Source organism: Agelaius phoeniceus, chromosome Z (genome assembly GCF_051311805.1).
Source record: "Agelaius phoeniceus isolate bAgePho1 chromosome Z, bAgePho1.hap1, whole genome shotgun sequence".
Lineage (NCBI taxonomy): Eukaryota > Metazoa > Chordata > Aves > Passeriformes > Icteridae > Agelaius > Agelaius phoeniceus.
Window position 1 is genome coordinate 95,265,881 of NC_135303.1, and position 16,460 is coordinate 95,282,340.

A 16,460-nucleotide genomic window follows, 5' to 3' on the forward strand; every position below is an offset into this window, starting at 1 on the left:
TTTGGACCCCTCACTGTCAGCAGGACATGGAGATGCTGGGAGGTGCCCAGAGCAGGGCAGCAGAGCTGGTGACAGGTCTGGAGCACGAGGCTGAGGGAGATGGGGATGTGGTGTTTGTGAGGGTCCCCAGGACGAGGTGAGAGATGAAAATCTGACTCCATGTTCCCAGAGGGCTGATTTATTATGATAGGCTATGCTGTTATTCTATTCTATTCTATTCTAGAATGCTATACTAAAACTATACTAAAGAAAGAGAAAGGATCCATCAGAAGGCTTCACAAGAATGAATAATAATAAAAACTTGAGACTCCTCAGAGCCTCAGCACAGCTGGACCATGATTGGCCATTAAATTAAAACAATTCACGTGGAACCAATCAAACATTCACCTGTTGGTAAACAATGCCCAAGCCACATTCCAAAGCAGCAAACACAGGAGCAGCCATCAGATAATTATTGTTTTCCTTCCTCCCTGAGGCTTCTCAGCTTCCCAGGAGAAAATCCTGGGCAAAGAGGATTTTTCAAAAAATGCCATGGTGGCATGGGGGTGTATAGTCAGAAGAAAAGGAGGCTCCTGGGGCCCTCATTGCTCTTTGTGAGGGGAGGCTGTAGCCAGGTGGGTGTTGGTATCTTTTCTCAGAGCTAGGAGGAGAGGAAATGGCCTCGAGCTGTGCCAGAGGAGGTTTAGATTGGATATCAGGGAAGGGTTGTCAGGCAGGGGAATAGGCTGCCCAGGGAAGTGGTGCAGTCCCCATTCCTGGATATTGAAAAGACACCTAAAAGTGGCACTTAGGGACATGGTTTGGTTATGAAATTGATAGTGTTGAATTAATAGTTGAACTCAATGATCTAAAAGGACACTTCTGTAATTCTATGTACCACAGTGATATTACTTTTATTAAAACCAAATAGGAAGGCAAAACCTAGGAATATACAATTTGCTGCATCACAGATCACAAAATTAATGAAGTGGATTATTTACCTATTCCAGAAGACTGTCCCAGGCAATGGGCAGTGCTTGCAGTTTCACAGAAATGAGCTGTTGTGAGCCAGCAATTCACTGCAAGTCCAAGAGGAGGATTTCCTTCTTGACCCCTGATTTGCTCTCTTGGAGAAGATTGAGGCTTGATTTGTCTGAATGATCATCTCAGCATGCCTAAAAAGAGCTATCAGCACTCTTAAAATTAACTCAGCCATCAGAAACATCTAGTCAGTCACTGAACACTGATGTCTGAGACAGGGAATTCAACAGGTTTCCTGTACTCTGATAAATCACCAATAGCTGTAGCAAATTTTTAACCTAACACTTATTTTTTCCTTAGAAGCTTTGTTCACCAGTTCCTCACTGCTATTCACAGGTATGCATCCTTTGGAATGCTAAAGGCAGGTCCCACTGATGTCCATTCCCCTACTAAGCAAAGTCCTGGTTTTATTTCATGTTACTGTATTTTGTAATTCCCCACCATCTGAACAGTCCATCGCACTTCAAAACAGCTTTGTTGCCTTCCTCTGTCTTACACTTTGAACATCTTGAAGCAGGCCTAGATCACAGCAGATAAATCAAGCCTGAGTTGTTTGCAGAAATAATTTATGTAATCTCAGAATGAAAAAGGTAACTTTTCTGAGAGTTTCACAAAATGCAGTGCTAAAACAAATAAAGCAAATGTCTCCAGCACTCCTGGTTTTTTCTTGGTTGTATCAAGGTATTGTTTCACTACAAAAGCAGCTGTTGCATGGCACAATAAATGAAAAGATAGGAAAGAATTCTGGATTTAGTTAGAGAAGAGTTACCCTGCAGAAAACATTGGGCAAAGCATTAACTTTGGATATTTTCCATAGGTTAAGTCTCACATATGACTCCAGAAGTGTTTAAAATGCAGGATTTGCCTATATCCAACTCTTCTACTAGAGGGAGTATAAAATGTAGCAGTTGTTGCTGTGAACTGACATAGTTTAGAAACACATCTTAAGTTCTAATTTAGTGCTTGAGTATCAGAGCTGGAGCACAGAGTAGCCAGTGAGCCCTGAATGTGGTGGGTTCTGCATATGGAGGTTTCTGAGTGCTGCCCAGTAGCATAAGCAGGCAGATTAGGGCAAGGGAGGACACAAAAGACAAGTGTGAACATCATCCCCTTTAGTGATGAGGAAAATAAAATCAGAAATACCCATCTGTGAATCATCCCCCATCAGCATGCATCTCTGCAGCTTACTCCTTCAAGTTCCCAAACAGGCAGTTCTTGCTGAGTGCTGGTAGGGGTTGCTCAGGACAGCTGTGGTCAGAAAAGCCCAGCACAGCATCCTCAGCTGCAGGGCATGGAGCCAGTCCTTCCTTTTCACAAACGGCTTGCTAGGCAACCCTGGCTCTCAGAGCATCAACACAACCCAGCATCATCTGGGTTTGCTGCCACATAAAAACCAACAATGCATGCAGCTCTAAGTTCTGCATTTCCCATCATTATCAGGGCCATGTAGGGATAAAGGATTCCCTTTTTAATCTGCTTTCCACTCTGCCACAGCCACCCCCCAGCCCTGAGACAGTGTTCAGTAATTAATTACAAAAATCTCATCATACACCTAGAATAGCTGTTTCTGCGTGTTTTTCTAGCATGTCAGGAAGATTTCCTGGCCCCTGCTGATTGAGTAATAATTCATGTTTACTTTCTGTAAAATATCTTAGTCTGGCTAATGTATTCTTCTCCAAAAGTTCTGGTTTTGTAGTTTTATCCCAATTTTCTGTAGTGAAACACATTTCCAGCTGTGATATCCTGAAGAGCTTCTTGGTATTTCAGTAAAGGCTTGAATTTAATTATTTTCAAGTTATTATTTTTCTTAATCTTGCTATTACCAGGACTGCAACCTGTTAGAAATCTGTGATAATTTTTTTTATATGTGGAGAAATGTTAGTGATAGGTATAGATCCACGTGTTCCATTTCTGATTTTTATGCTGCATCTCTCTAATTTCTTTTCTATTCCAATTACATTCTCTGAATGAAGCTGCATTTCCTTGTGCCAGGTTTAATTGCTTTTATTTTAAAACCTTAATTAACAGTATAGTGTATTTCTACATCCTGGAGAGAGTAAGCAAATCAGACCATCCAGTCTAGAGTAAAGAAAACAGAAAATGATTGCACAGATGTCTAGTTATTAAATCCTGCTCTGGACATGCAGATGAGGCTGCTTCATTTGATTTGTCACAGCTGCAGTATTAAAAATTTAGTGCAGCATTAGGAAAATGTAGCATTTATGATCATGTAAAACCTGAACACTCAGATGTCTTGGGAAAGGAATGAGACAAAATTGTGATGCAGACATTGAAGCTGTGTAACTGTTGAATGGTGTGCCTGATCCCTCTGTCAGAGGATGTTTCACAGTGTTTACACACTGAGTACCAGCAAGTGGATGCCAGTGCTTGGGTGGCTACCTGACAACAGAACTGGAGTGCAGGAGGAGGGAAAGAGTTTACATTTCCCTTAAGAAATGGTTTGGCTGATCCCTACTATAGCACTACTTAAGTTTACATTGTACATCATAATTAGTTTTGTTTAGTACTGGAAAAATGAATTCAGATTTTAAGTGAGTCTTGTAAAAATTCTCATGTGCTTAGCTACCCTTTAAACAAAGATCCAAATAGCTGAACAGATAACAATATATTTTTAATATATAAACCTGCTGTATATGATACTTCATATACATAAAAGCAGTTAAATGCACCTCATTTTCACAGTACTCATCTAAAATATATTAGGAAGCATGTGTTTGAGTAAGGGCAGCTGTCAATATACTTCAGTGAGAAATATTTGAATTAAAATAGTTCAAGTTAATTGATGAAACATTTGAACAGGAAAAGATATGTTAAAGAGCCTGCTTTACTTCCAGCACACCTGTTAGACAAAGAGTTGTAAAATTTGTCATACTTCTTTGCATTCAAGAAGAAGTTAATTCATTTCCTCTATGTTATATATATCTGTGTCCTTTATACAGCTAAAAAGCAGAAAATTTAAACTGAATAACATCACCAATATTTCTAAGAAATGGGCAATACTGAAAATGCATAAATTACTGGATGGGATAAATTATTCCCTTCTTCCTGTGAACATTTTCTTATTGCTTCCACATCCATACAGAGGTGAATCACACGGAGGAAAAAAATAGATATCTTTTTTGTATAATTTGAGTAATTTTCTTTAGGTTTAAATTTGGTGTACTAAGAGTCACTGAAAATGTAGCCCAGTATTCCTGGGAAATGCACAAGGAGATCAAGTGTTCTGTTTGAAGTGGAGATTGTCTCATACACCTCACCATAATTCTTTGATTCAAATGTATCAAAGCAACAGCAAAGATTAGAGTTTCTGCCTCAAAGGCAGAGTGAACATGTAAATATTTGAGGTCACTGGTTGAGGTCCACATAGAAAATTAATAGACTGGAGAATGCAGTGATCTATACAGTGTATGTGATAGGAGGCTGGATGTACTTATTAACCTTTAAGGACCTTTTTCTGAAAAATCCAGGTTTAGGCGAGCATGTTTTTTCTCTTTCAGGCAGAATAACAGGAGCTTTAATACGATGAGCAAACAGCAGGTGTAAACTCTGAAAGGAAAAGTGTTCCCTTTAGAGTAAGTCCTTAAAAACAGCCATCAGTCTGATTTGCAGTAATGCTGACAACCTCCAGCCCTCATCCTTCTTCTCTGCAAGTGACCGGGCCTTACAGAGTGATCAGGTTTGGTACCTGTGCATCTGCCACCCCCAGTAAACCAAAACAGATCCCATAGAACAGTTCAGCAAAAACTAGCCTGTCTAAACTGTCTGATTGCTTTGCACAACTTTGTACTGCAAGGGGTTGCAGGCACAGCAGATGGTGTCCTTAAATGCCATGGTCCTGGATAAATTCTGCTTTAGTGAAGGACTGGGAAGGAACCCCCTTCCATCCAGTAGAAATGCAGAAAGTGCAGTAACTCTGAAGGAAGTCAGAAGCGTTGCTTTCCACTCTGTGTACAGGATGTTGACTTGGGACAGTGTTAGCATTAGCAGTACACTTACAAATCACCCAGTCAGCCTTCTGTGTGTCTGAGTACCAGCAGGAGCTGAGAACATTTGTGTTTCTCACAGGAATTGCTTCAATTTGCTTTGCAAAAACCATGCAGTTCCCAGTCAAACCTGTTAGTGCTGACACGTTCAGTCCATTTTTTACAGAAGAGTTGACCTGGATGCTTATTTATCCTCTTGAGACTCCTTCTGCCATTGAGCTGTCTCTCATCATCAGTGCTCTTAATCCTAATTCTGTTCAATTGCCCACAATGCCTCTTGAAACTTCTTTCAGTCTACAGAATTATGTTTAATGTTTCATGCTTAAAGACATTACTCTAGGCTATCAAGTTTTGCCTTTAAATTGGAAAGTAGAGATCTTGCCTAGAATGGGGGAAGGAACCCAGATGGGCATCTCTCCTTTCAGTGAGCATGAAGTGTAGTAACACAATAAACCCTTTTGCCAAGCATGCAGTAAATCCAATTATGAGAGTTTTATACAAGTTTGGATAACTGCTTACTATAAAAAAAGGCAAAAAATAATTCACTTAAAGGGCACCTTTGCCTGCATTTGGCTTTAGGGTTCCAAATGCTAATGATGGCAACAGACTGCAGAAACCATTCAGGAATGCTGGAATTTGGAGGCCAGGCCAGTTAGAGGAGCACAAGACAGTGTTAGCTTTTGATGCCTCAGTCCTGCCTGCTCATTTTTTTCCTGGAGTTACTCAGTTTGTGTGCTTTAATCCTTACACAGCTCACTAGTTCAGGCTTTGCAGCCTGTATTAGGTGCACTGTCAGCAGTCCAGAGCTGACAGGACAGTACCACTGTCCCAGGCTTGGATTGGGCATATGAAGGGGTGAAAACAGACACAGTAAGTAGAAAAATAACAGGAAATTTTAAGTAATGTGTGTGAATTGAGTATAGAAACCTTCCTCCCTGTACTTCAGAGCAGTTCTAAAGCCAAAGCAGAGGCAGAGCTGAACCAGGCACTGCTCTTGTTCCTCCCAGTCTGTGTGGATCTGAGAGCCAGCCGTGCTCATCCTGCCTTTCTTCCTTGCTGCACCCCAGGCCATTGCTGTAGGACACATTCAAGGCCCTGTGCAGAGGAGAACAAGTGGCTCTGTGGGGGTTTAAATGATCTGCCCAGTGCCCTGAAGAGCTGCTGTGCAGGTGAGCTGGGAGTGCTCATCCAGCTGTGCTGCAGCCCCGTCCTCACACGTTCACCACAGCTGGATTTCACCAGAGCCCCCGGGGCAGAGTGCAGCCACTGGCTTTCAAAACACTTGCAGAATGTTTGGGCCTAACTCTTTGGGGAGGATTTAATTTTCTTAATGACTCTGAGTAAAGTGTGCACTGCACCCACTCTGAAGGCTGAAGGCTGAGGCTCTGCACAGGCCTCTCATCTCTTGGAAACAGAACAGCTTAGCTCCTCACAGGGCTTGAGCCTTCACATTTCCCTTTTGTGGTTAAAAAAAGCACATCTTGCTAGAAGCATCTGTGCTCCCTGCAATACTCAATTCACACACATGAACCACGACTTAATTTTGGTGTCTCTTTGTATTCCATACAGCAGCTCCAATGTACTCAGCTGGCTGGTTTTCAGTAGCCAATGCAGAGCACTTTCCCCACATCAAAAAGAGCTTCCTTGGCTTTTTATCTCCCAACTCCCTTGTTTCTGTTAAATAAAAGCCAGATTTTACATGAGGGCACTTCAGAGAGAGTGAAGGAGTGTGAGGGGGCTTTAAATATGGTTTTTTGGTTGCTTGTTTGTTTTGTTTTTCCTTAGGAATGGTTTACACTTAGTTTGTGTAGCTGCCTGTATTAGTGTTTCTCATGAACACATTTACTATAACACCTAGGTCTGCTCTACAAAATTTAGAAAAAAGGAAAAAACGTTGTCTCCACAGTGAACATCCTCCTTCCTCCGCCCCCAAATCCACATGGCATTTCAGCCCATTCAAGTGAAAGAAACCCTTAACCACTGACACAAATGGGAATTAAGCAGAAAAATTCCAACTCCTCATGGCAGTCTTTAAGTTTTAACCCTGTGCCTTCCTCTACCTAACAGAGCTCCAAGTGCTGTACTTCACAAAAACATGGAGAGAGGGAATTCTGTTCCTGTTCTTACGCCAGTAAATTAGAAATGACAGGAGAAGCCTAAGAGTGCCATGCACAGAGTCATATCCCAAGTCCAGAAATCAGGCAAATAATGGACCCCAACTAAGGCAGTTTTCTAACAAGACAAAGTGGGACAACTTTCCTCAGCTTCAGTGCAGGTTCCGAGCTGAGAATGTCTCAAGCACCAGAAGTCGGATGAGAGACAACCAATAAATGGAAGATGCAAAACTGCTTTACATAGCTAACAGCGACACAAGCACCTCCAGCATCAGCTGAGAACACAGGGAAGTTCATCTTGATTTTGGCTTTAGGCAGAAACACTTGTAAGGTGTAATTCCCAATTGCCAGTTTAAGCCAAGAGAGCTGAGCCTGGGTGCCATGCAACCCTGAGTCTCCCCAGTGGAAAACCACACTCTACAGCTTTCATCAAGGATAGAAATGTTATTCTGGAAGAAAACAGGATAACTGTTCCTTTCACAATGAGAAAATATCCATTACCTCAGAGTTTCACATGTGAATAATCTGGTTCAGAGCTCATTAAATTAACTTGGAGAAAAAAAAAATCAACCTCACTACAGTGATCTCTAGAAGGCCAAAGTAACAAAGGGAATGGGGGAATGAGATTGGTGGAGGGGCAGGGATAAAGTGTGAATGTCTAGGATAAGACAAGAAATGGCATATAATACAGAACTGAAAAAAATTTCATCTTAGTTTCTTCAAATTTCTTGTATGTCATGCAGTGTTATTACTTTTGGATAGTTTGGAGTTTATTTTCCCACCAGGCAGCCAAATTTAACTACTGTTATTAATACAAATGTCAATAACAGTTACACAGCAGTGGGAAAATACAGTTCATTCAGCATTTCATTATGGAGGTGTATTAAATGCCTCTGCAAGCCTGTCTGTCTGGCAAAGTAATCAGTGGGAGTTTTATCAAGGCTGCACATAGGCCTACCAGGAGGATTTATGGGAGCCACACGTTTCAAATTTTTGTGGATTATTCTAGAAATGTCCCTCTTGTCCAAAGCTATATTTAAAATGTGGAGCTTTCAAACCTAATTCTGTATTTCATTAACCAGGTCCAAAATGGTATTTTAGAAGTCCCATCTCAGAGAAAGTTCTCGCTAAGCATTACTGGTGGGATAGGAGGGGACCCTGAGCCACCTGTGTGCGTGAAGCAGAACCTGCCCTGAGTGGCACAAGCTGCCCCTGGCTGGGGAACAGCACACAGCCTTTCTGTGGGGTTTGTGCCAATGTCCTTCCACTTTGTAATGACTTTATAATACAAGGGACAACACAGACTTGAACAGAGCTATGAGGTGGTGGGCTTTTGCATGGAATTGGGTATTCAGTTTGGGTTTTTTACAGAAACTCTTTTTTCCCATCGTACCTATAAGCGATTTGAATGCTTCTGCTCCTTCCATACTTCAGGTGTACTAATCTGCACCAAATCCTTTTTTTGATTTACAGATTCAGCCAGTGATTCTCTACACAAGCCCAAGGTCCTTTTTAGAGAAAGCCACTTTCAGACCTGTGTGCAATTTACCCTACTCTATCTCCATGTATCTTGGCAGAAACCTCCCAGACCCTGATGTGTACACGTTATCTGTTGCCTTCCTTAGACAGGAGAGAGGAGGAGAGAACCAACTGAAAATAGATTTCAAGAGGGGGAAATGTAATTTATGTCACCTGCATGACAATTTAATTGTAATTGAGGTCTATAGGTTTTTGTGCGATAGCAGAGATTTAAAGCTTGATGCAACTCAACAATGAAGGCAAGGCTTTAATAAGGCAGCATTAAGCTGGGAATTGAACAGAATCAATACTGAGAATTAGCAAGAAAAGATTATAAAAGACATTTCAGTATTCAAGGAAAAAACAGTTTTTGCATTTGATCATTTATGCAGCATACCATGGCTGTGTTTTGCCTTATTTTGGTGTTCAGAAGTGCAGCAGAACCACAAAATCAGGGAACTCAAGCAAACAGGAAAGCTTTTGGCTTTTTTATGGTTAAAATGCATGGGTAGAAACACAGCTCCATTCCAGAAATCCCATTTGCTGAAATGGAAACCAGGCAATTGAGACTATTGCAAACTGCATCAGAGATTAAACCAGCCTGCAACAAAGGAACCTTCATTCCAAATCCAGCAAATCCTCACCTTGTCTCTAACTGTAAAGGTTTTCACAGTAGATGGACACTGGAATGTTCTATAACTTCTGTTACCCCGCAGGAGCAATGCAACAAGGTCAGTGTTTAACACAAACCCCTCTTTTTCTTTTTCTTTTTCTTTTTGCCCCAATCTCTACAGGGAGGTCCTATCCAGAACCGAAAATCCAAGCGCTGCCTGGAATTGCAGGAGAACAATGAAAATGAATTTGGATTTCAAGTGGTCCTTCAGAAGTGCACTAGACAACGCTGGTCCATAACAAATGTCCTGAGAAGCTTGTCATTATAGCAGACTAAATTTTGTACCCATTTCTTTTGCTACTGTGTAGCAAGTACTGCATTGTCGCCTGCTGTACTGTATCCCTCCCGCTCCCCGTCCCCCCAGCTCCTTCTCTCCCCTTTTTGTCTCTGATTTGATTTTGTGAGTGTGTGGAAATAGGGTTTGTGGGCTGGAAATAAGAAGTTTTTATTTCACCATGATGTTTTCACGACATTTATAGAGATGCTGAATGACAGGTGACGGGTAGGCTATCCTAAAATATTTTACAACTGTAACTATTAAGCAAATGGAGAATATTTATATCTCAAACTTTTATTGAATAAAAAAGCCCAAACACTATTACTGGGTAGGTGTCTCCATGGAAATCAATTTGGAAGCTAAGTGCTGGTTTCATTGCTTCATTAACCCAAGCCTGATCCTGGCATGTTGCTGCAGAGCATCAGAATTCTGCAGACTTTGGATAAAGAGTTCTACCTGCACACCAGCAGCTACAGCAAGGGAGGATTTTCTCCAGTCTCCCTCCAGAGCTCTGTCTAGGCCACGGTAGGTACCGGTGTGCAAATACAGGGGAAAGGTCTGGGGTGTGGAGGTGTTATGTCCCCAAGTATTTTTCCTCTCCAGTACCACTTAATAAAACCCCAGAGAAAGCTCCAGGGCTCAAGTGAGGCAGGGAAGAGAATTTATTAAAAAGAAGGGAAAAAATATCCCAAGAGAAAAGCAGCAGCTACTGGAAGAAAAGTAAAATATAAACCCTGACATTTCACAGTGGGCTGGCCTCCATTTCAGTGGCTGAACCTTCCTTCCAATTCTTCATTGTTCTTACAAGTCTTTTTTTTTTAATGCAGTTGTTCCCTGGGTGCTGCAGACTTGGGTAAAAGTGGCTCCATCCAAGAGAAAAAGGGATGAATTCACTCTGCTTTTCTTCCTGCCTTGAAGGAGGTGTGAATGCAATTCCACATCTCTTCATCTCTGCTCAGACTGGCGAGGAGAGGAAATTTGATGAGGTAAACCAGAGCACTGGGATTACTAGAGTTCATTTCCAGCAGCTTTTATTTGTATGTAAATTCCCCCGTATTTTGATCAGTTTTTCTTGACAATAACAGTACACCTACCACATCTACCAGCTGATAAGGAGATACTGACAATTAAAGGAAATAGAACATTGCAAGAAACCCCAAGCCGCCTTCCTACAGTACTTGCTTAAATATTTATGGACGGCAAATATCTTGTCAGGTATCATCCCTCGTGCCAGGATATCACCTAGGGTGCTTTCCCAAGGTCTCCCACTGTGTGTTCTCTCACCACATTTGCACCTGGGGCAAGCCACCAGCACCAAGGAGGAAAAAGTTGTGCTGGTGATGTGAGGAGAGCCTGCAGAGCACCTCCACATCCTCAGGGAAAAGCTGTTAGGGCTTGGTTGCTATCAGAGACCCTGGGTAATACTTTTGAAGATGGGCTGTTCAGAAGGGATCCAGGTTCCGGGAATTTATTCATTGATCTGTTTATATACTTATTTTTACAAAGCTACCGGTTTCAGGAGCACAGATGACTGACACCATACCCAGTCATTCCCAGCTGGAACTCTGACAGGAGAATTCCTGATTATCCTTGCCTGCCTGATCTTTCCAGGCTGGCCAACATCTGCTGGGAGTGACTGTGCAGGGCATGGTTTAGGATTGTCCTCTTTTGCTGGGGAAGGTTCTTTGGCTTCATCTTTCTGAAGGACCAGAATTTCATCCTCCAACACCATGTGTCTTTTTCTCTGTCTTTTATAAACAGAAGTTAATCAGTCAAAACTAATCACCGAGCCTTTTTGTGTATGGTAATCAAGAGGTAGTTGCAAAAATTATAATTAAGCAAGTAGCTGTCATATGTCATTTTATACTGGGTAGCACTGAATACTTATTTAGCTGGAGATATAAAGGGAAACAGATTTTAGAAGGTCATCCTTACATTTTACAATCAATGTAAAAATGTGTCTGTCAGCATCATTTTGTTTGCAGACCTAAATTATGTGTATTTGTGTGTGTGTATCTCTACATCATCAAATACATGTAAATTTATATTTAAAACATCAGCATGCATGTACACAGACAGCTCACTGGCCAACCACAACAGAAGCAAAATTACATTAAAGTGCACTTTCTCCAACTAGAGCCTTTTGAGACGTGCAGATAAGACACCAAAATGTCAGCTTTGGTTCACAATTACATCACTGCTACACAGATCACCTTCAGCACTGCAGCTATTTTTAATGCTGACAAAAAACACAGAACACATGATCCTTTTTCAACATTTTTTCAAGTGCATGTTGGAAGTTTTCCACAACAACTTCTCCAACCAGAATACAAAATAGCTGTGTTCACGCAGAGGCTCTGGAGGCAATTAGCAAGGCTTTTATCTAACAGTGCATTTTCTACTGATTTTCTAAACTTTCCCCCTGCTGCACACCTTGCTTTAAAAATACTTAAAAGTGCAAAAGTTGAGTCTCAGGTCTGTCCTTCATGGCTACATTTTGACAGCAAAGCAATGTATTGTTGTTTACTGGCTAAGATGAGCTTTGCATTGTCACATGAAATGAGAGTTTTACCTGAATTCAGTCTTGTTCTGAACAGTCTGAGGGGATTTTTGTGATAAACCAGCTGAAAACTGTTTAGCACTACAAAAGCATACTTTTCATGATAATATATTGTTTCCAGTGAAGTCGTCTCATTTGAGGTGCATATATGATAGGATAGTTTTTCAATTGAAGAATATAATCTTAGGATATGAAAACAACAAATATATATTAGTTCAAAAGGCCAAAGGTGCATGAAATTTTAATTCCAATTTTAAAAGGAAAGAAACTGAGTAGTCTAAATAAACTAGACCACAGTTTAGAAGGTGGTGACTGCTCAGGCCTAAAAGTATGAAGAGTTCAGCCTTTAAACTCTGCTGACATTCTTGATCAGAAGTCTGTGTGGGTGGCAGTTTTGGGGTTTCTTTAATCAACAATAGCAGGCAAACATTTTAACATAGAGACTCTTTCTTACTCCTAGAGAACCAAAGCTCCTGTAAGCACACACAAAGAATGGTGTGAGCCCCAGCTTGTCATTTGGACTGATAGTCCCTTAGCTTCTCTCATTGCTAAAATCACTTGATTTCAGTGTTTTATTTCCCCATCTGCTCTAGAAGTGGCATACCAACAGCTAACCTCAGGAAGATCTGCCCATTTTCTGCAAACACAGATAGTAAAGAACCATATTTAAGTGCCCATAAATGCCAGTTATTCTCATAGCAGTTAGGAATATTTTGCTGCAGATGACAAGAGCACTCATTCAAATTCAAAACAAGCCACCAAAGGTTACATTCTTATTTTCAGCATCTGTTAATAAGGGTTTTTCTGTGCATCATATTTTTGTGATTTACCATTATTTTATAGTTTTCTGTATTCTCCTAGACATTGTTCAGCTGTTAACACAAGAAGTATCACTTGAGTTAAATGCTCTGGAAATGCTCACAATTAAAGAGGAGATTCTAAAAATATGTCCCAAACTTGTGGACAGATCACCTTGAATAAGCACTGACAACCACAAAAAGCATCCTGTTGCACAAAAAGGACCTTGCCACCAATATTGGATGCCGAGACCTTTCTAAACAGTAGAAAAAGTACAACACAAGCAGTGCAAAGACAAGAATCAAAAGCTGTGCATGGGCAGCACTTTCCAGAACAGGTCTCGTGCTTTAGGCATTTTTGCTGACCATATCTCATCAGATCTGGCAGCCATTCAGAGAGAGCTTCTTTTATTAAGAGATGAAGAAAGATCATCACACTAAAGAAGTGAATTGCCTTGACTTTTAGTGTGCCTCACATACTTTGCTATTGAACACCTTTTACCTGGGCATGCATTGCAGGAGGGAAAAAAATACCACAAAACCACCAAACCTGTATCAAAGGTAGCTTTACATTTCTGGCAGGCATCACTTTCCTAATCTGCCTCACTTTCCTGTTCTTAGAAATCAGAGTCCAAAGTTCAATTGAATATCTTGGAAGGCACATTGGGTATGTGTGAGGTAGCTAATCCTTCTGCCTGCAGCTGAATGCAATGTGTACCACCGCCATTTTTCTAACCTGTGTGTATTGTGCCTAGGCACTTCAATGTTAGATTTCTGTGTATTTAGCAATGAACAAAGTTAAACCCCTCTCTTACACCCAATTTTTTTAGCAGAGAGACAGAAACATTCAAAGTGTCAGTTCAGGCTTGAACCAGTTCATATTTAAATCATTTTATTGTTCTGCAGCATGACTTCCTCTACTTGGTCTCACAATCACAACTCCTGTCAAGGATGGCAAATTTAAATGATTCTTCTTGAGAGTAAAGCTTTCAGATATTAAACCCTTGACTGAATTTTCCTAGGAGAGATTGAATCACATGGAGATTTCATCATCTGGGGAAGGGCTTGGGGGAAGCGCTGCGCTGCTGTCCAGGGCAGGCGGACTCGTTCGGAGCCTTCTTTGGGGGTCAGGGAAAGGGGGGGTGAGGGCTCGGGGCTCTGATGCCGTTGGGGGCACCCCAAGGTGCCCAGGAGAGGGAGCCCCACGGCGGTGCAGGAGCAGGTGGGGGGCGGGCGAGGGGCGGGGGTCACGCTGGGTGCCGTCCCCCAGAGGGACCCAAAGCTGCCACCAAATGCACAGGGAAATTGCATTCCAATGTCTTGGAACAGAGGCTCATCGGGAGTTTTCTCAGCTATCCAAGCACAGAGCCCTGGAGCCAAGTCAGCCTGAGCTGCTGCGTGCTTGCTGTGAGCCTTGAGGTGAGCGCGCATCATTGCGGGCTCGGGATCGATTGAAATGCGCTAAGGAAACCAGCTCTGGGGAGGGAGGGAGGGAGGGAGGCAGGGAAATGCTCTCTTAACATGTGCCAATGCTTCTGTCAAACTCATCAGGGCAGGACAGCGTTCAGACTGAAAGTGTAAGAAGATGTGGAGTGAGACAGAGAATCTGACAGGAGCACCGGACTCACAAGTGCACGGATTTTGCTTTTGGCTTGGATTGAAACTCAGAAGTTGTAAGGAATTTGGGAAGGAGAAGGGACATTTCAGAAGGAGAAGAAGAAAAAGAAGTTGTTGTTGTTGTTACAGCCCTGGCAAAATCTTTGGTTCTAGCTAATAAAGGAAGTTAGTTGAAATAAAAAAAAGAAAAAAACATGGGTTTTTTTCCTTCACTGTTGTATTCGTTGGTGGTAGATGGTGTGTTGTTTTATTTCTTGGTCTTATTAACTCTGTGTAAATAGTTTTTTGAGTGAAGCTCACTTTCTGGACGGGTTGGTTTGTATTTGAGGTAGGATTAATTTCAAGAGGTTTCTTTCCTAGACTTCTGATAGGTCTTCCTGGGATTTTGGTTTTGTTTACTGCATGTATCAACAGAGAGATTTGGTAGGGCCAGCTGGGCTGCTGGAGTTTTGGGTGTTAATTTATTAGATGGCTTTTGTTAAACACAGAATAATTATGTAAGTTAACAGCAAATTACCCAATTTATCTAGGTATGCTACCTAAACACAATGCTTTAATGTCTTACCATTTTTCTGTTGTTCTGCTCCAAGCAGTTGTGTCAAAAAAGAAAGCGCTGTTATTTTTCTGAAGAGCTTTCTTCTATAACAAGGCCTTTACTCCCTTTGAATTTGAGTCAGAGGAGCCAAACAGCTGCAGCCGCTCTGAGGGCTTTTATATTTGGTGGGATTAGCCCTCTCCCTTTTCTCAGGCATCATGGGAATGGGAGGCGGGCACCATCAGGGGTATATTAACCCCAGCCTTTGCTGAGGGGTTTCATTCCCTCTCTGGGATGTGCTGGGGTGAGGGCTCTCCTGTCATTTCAGTGAAGAGCCTCTTTCAGCTTATCTCAGCTTGCTTTCAGCAGGTGTTTCTGGGCATCTAAAGCAATAGAGGCTTGGAAGATCCTGTGAAGAAAATGGCATGGAATACAGGGAGTATTTAAGGTGACGATTTCAGATTTGGTGTTTAGGGGTGATAAAGTGCATTTGCAATTTCTGGTTTTGTTCTTATTTCGTGTTTTTATTGTTTTTAGGAGGTGTACAGCTTCCAGAGATCCCAGGTTGTGTCAAGCACAGCACTTCTTTCAGCAGATTGATCATGTCACAGGAGGCATCTGCCCAGTGTCAAAAATGATGTTTGAGATGGAGGCTTCAGGTGAGTTGAGGGTTGTGACTGGGAGAGGGAGGGTGAGCAGGTGTCCAGTTAGGAGTTATTGGGGGGCAGGGGGGTTTGCAGGCAGCAGGGTGAGAAAGGGTGTTTATTTGAGGGCCCCCCCACGCAGGGCTTTTCAGAAGCATAGCAGAGGCATTCCCATGTCTTCCTCACACAAGGTCATCCAGTGCACCCACAGGAATGCCATTTAACTGTGCTTTTCTCTAACCCAGGTGCCACTAATAGTAAAGGCCACAGCCTTGGAATCAGGATGAAGGTGGAGCCTGAAGGAGCCAGGCACACTCAGGAGAGGGCAAGTAGCTGACTTGCTGGGATTTGGCCCACATAACTCTGAACTCATACGTTGGTTTTGTTTTTCTTTATTGTAGCTGACCGAGAGGCTAACAGGCGATCACGGGGCCCTCCGAGGCAGACTCATTTCAGGTGCAACGTGGATTCACATCGCCGATCATCCAAAAGATAAGTCTGGGTCACGGCCTGGAGAAGGGAGAGCAGCGGGTTGGGAGTTCCTGGGACAGATTGAAAAATTAGCAGAGGGAAAAGCAATCTTCTCCAAGGGGCCTCTTAGGACAGCTAAAGGGAGAGACTCCACATTTGATGGCAGCGTGCAGGCGGGCAGGGCAGAGCAGTTCCGGTCCGTGTCGTGTTGTCGGGTGTACCGTGTTACC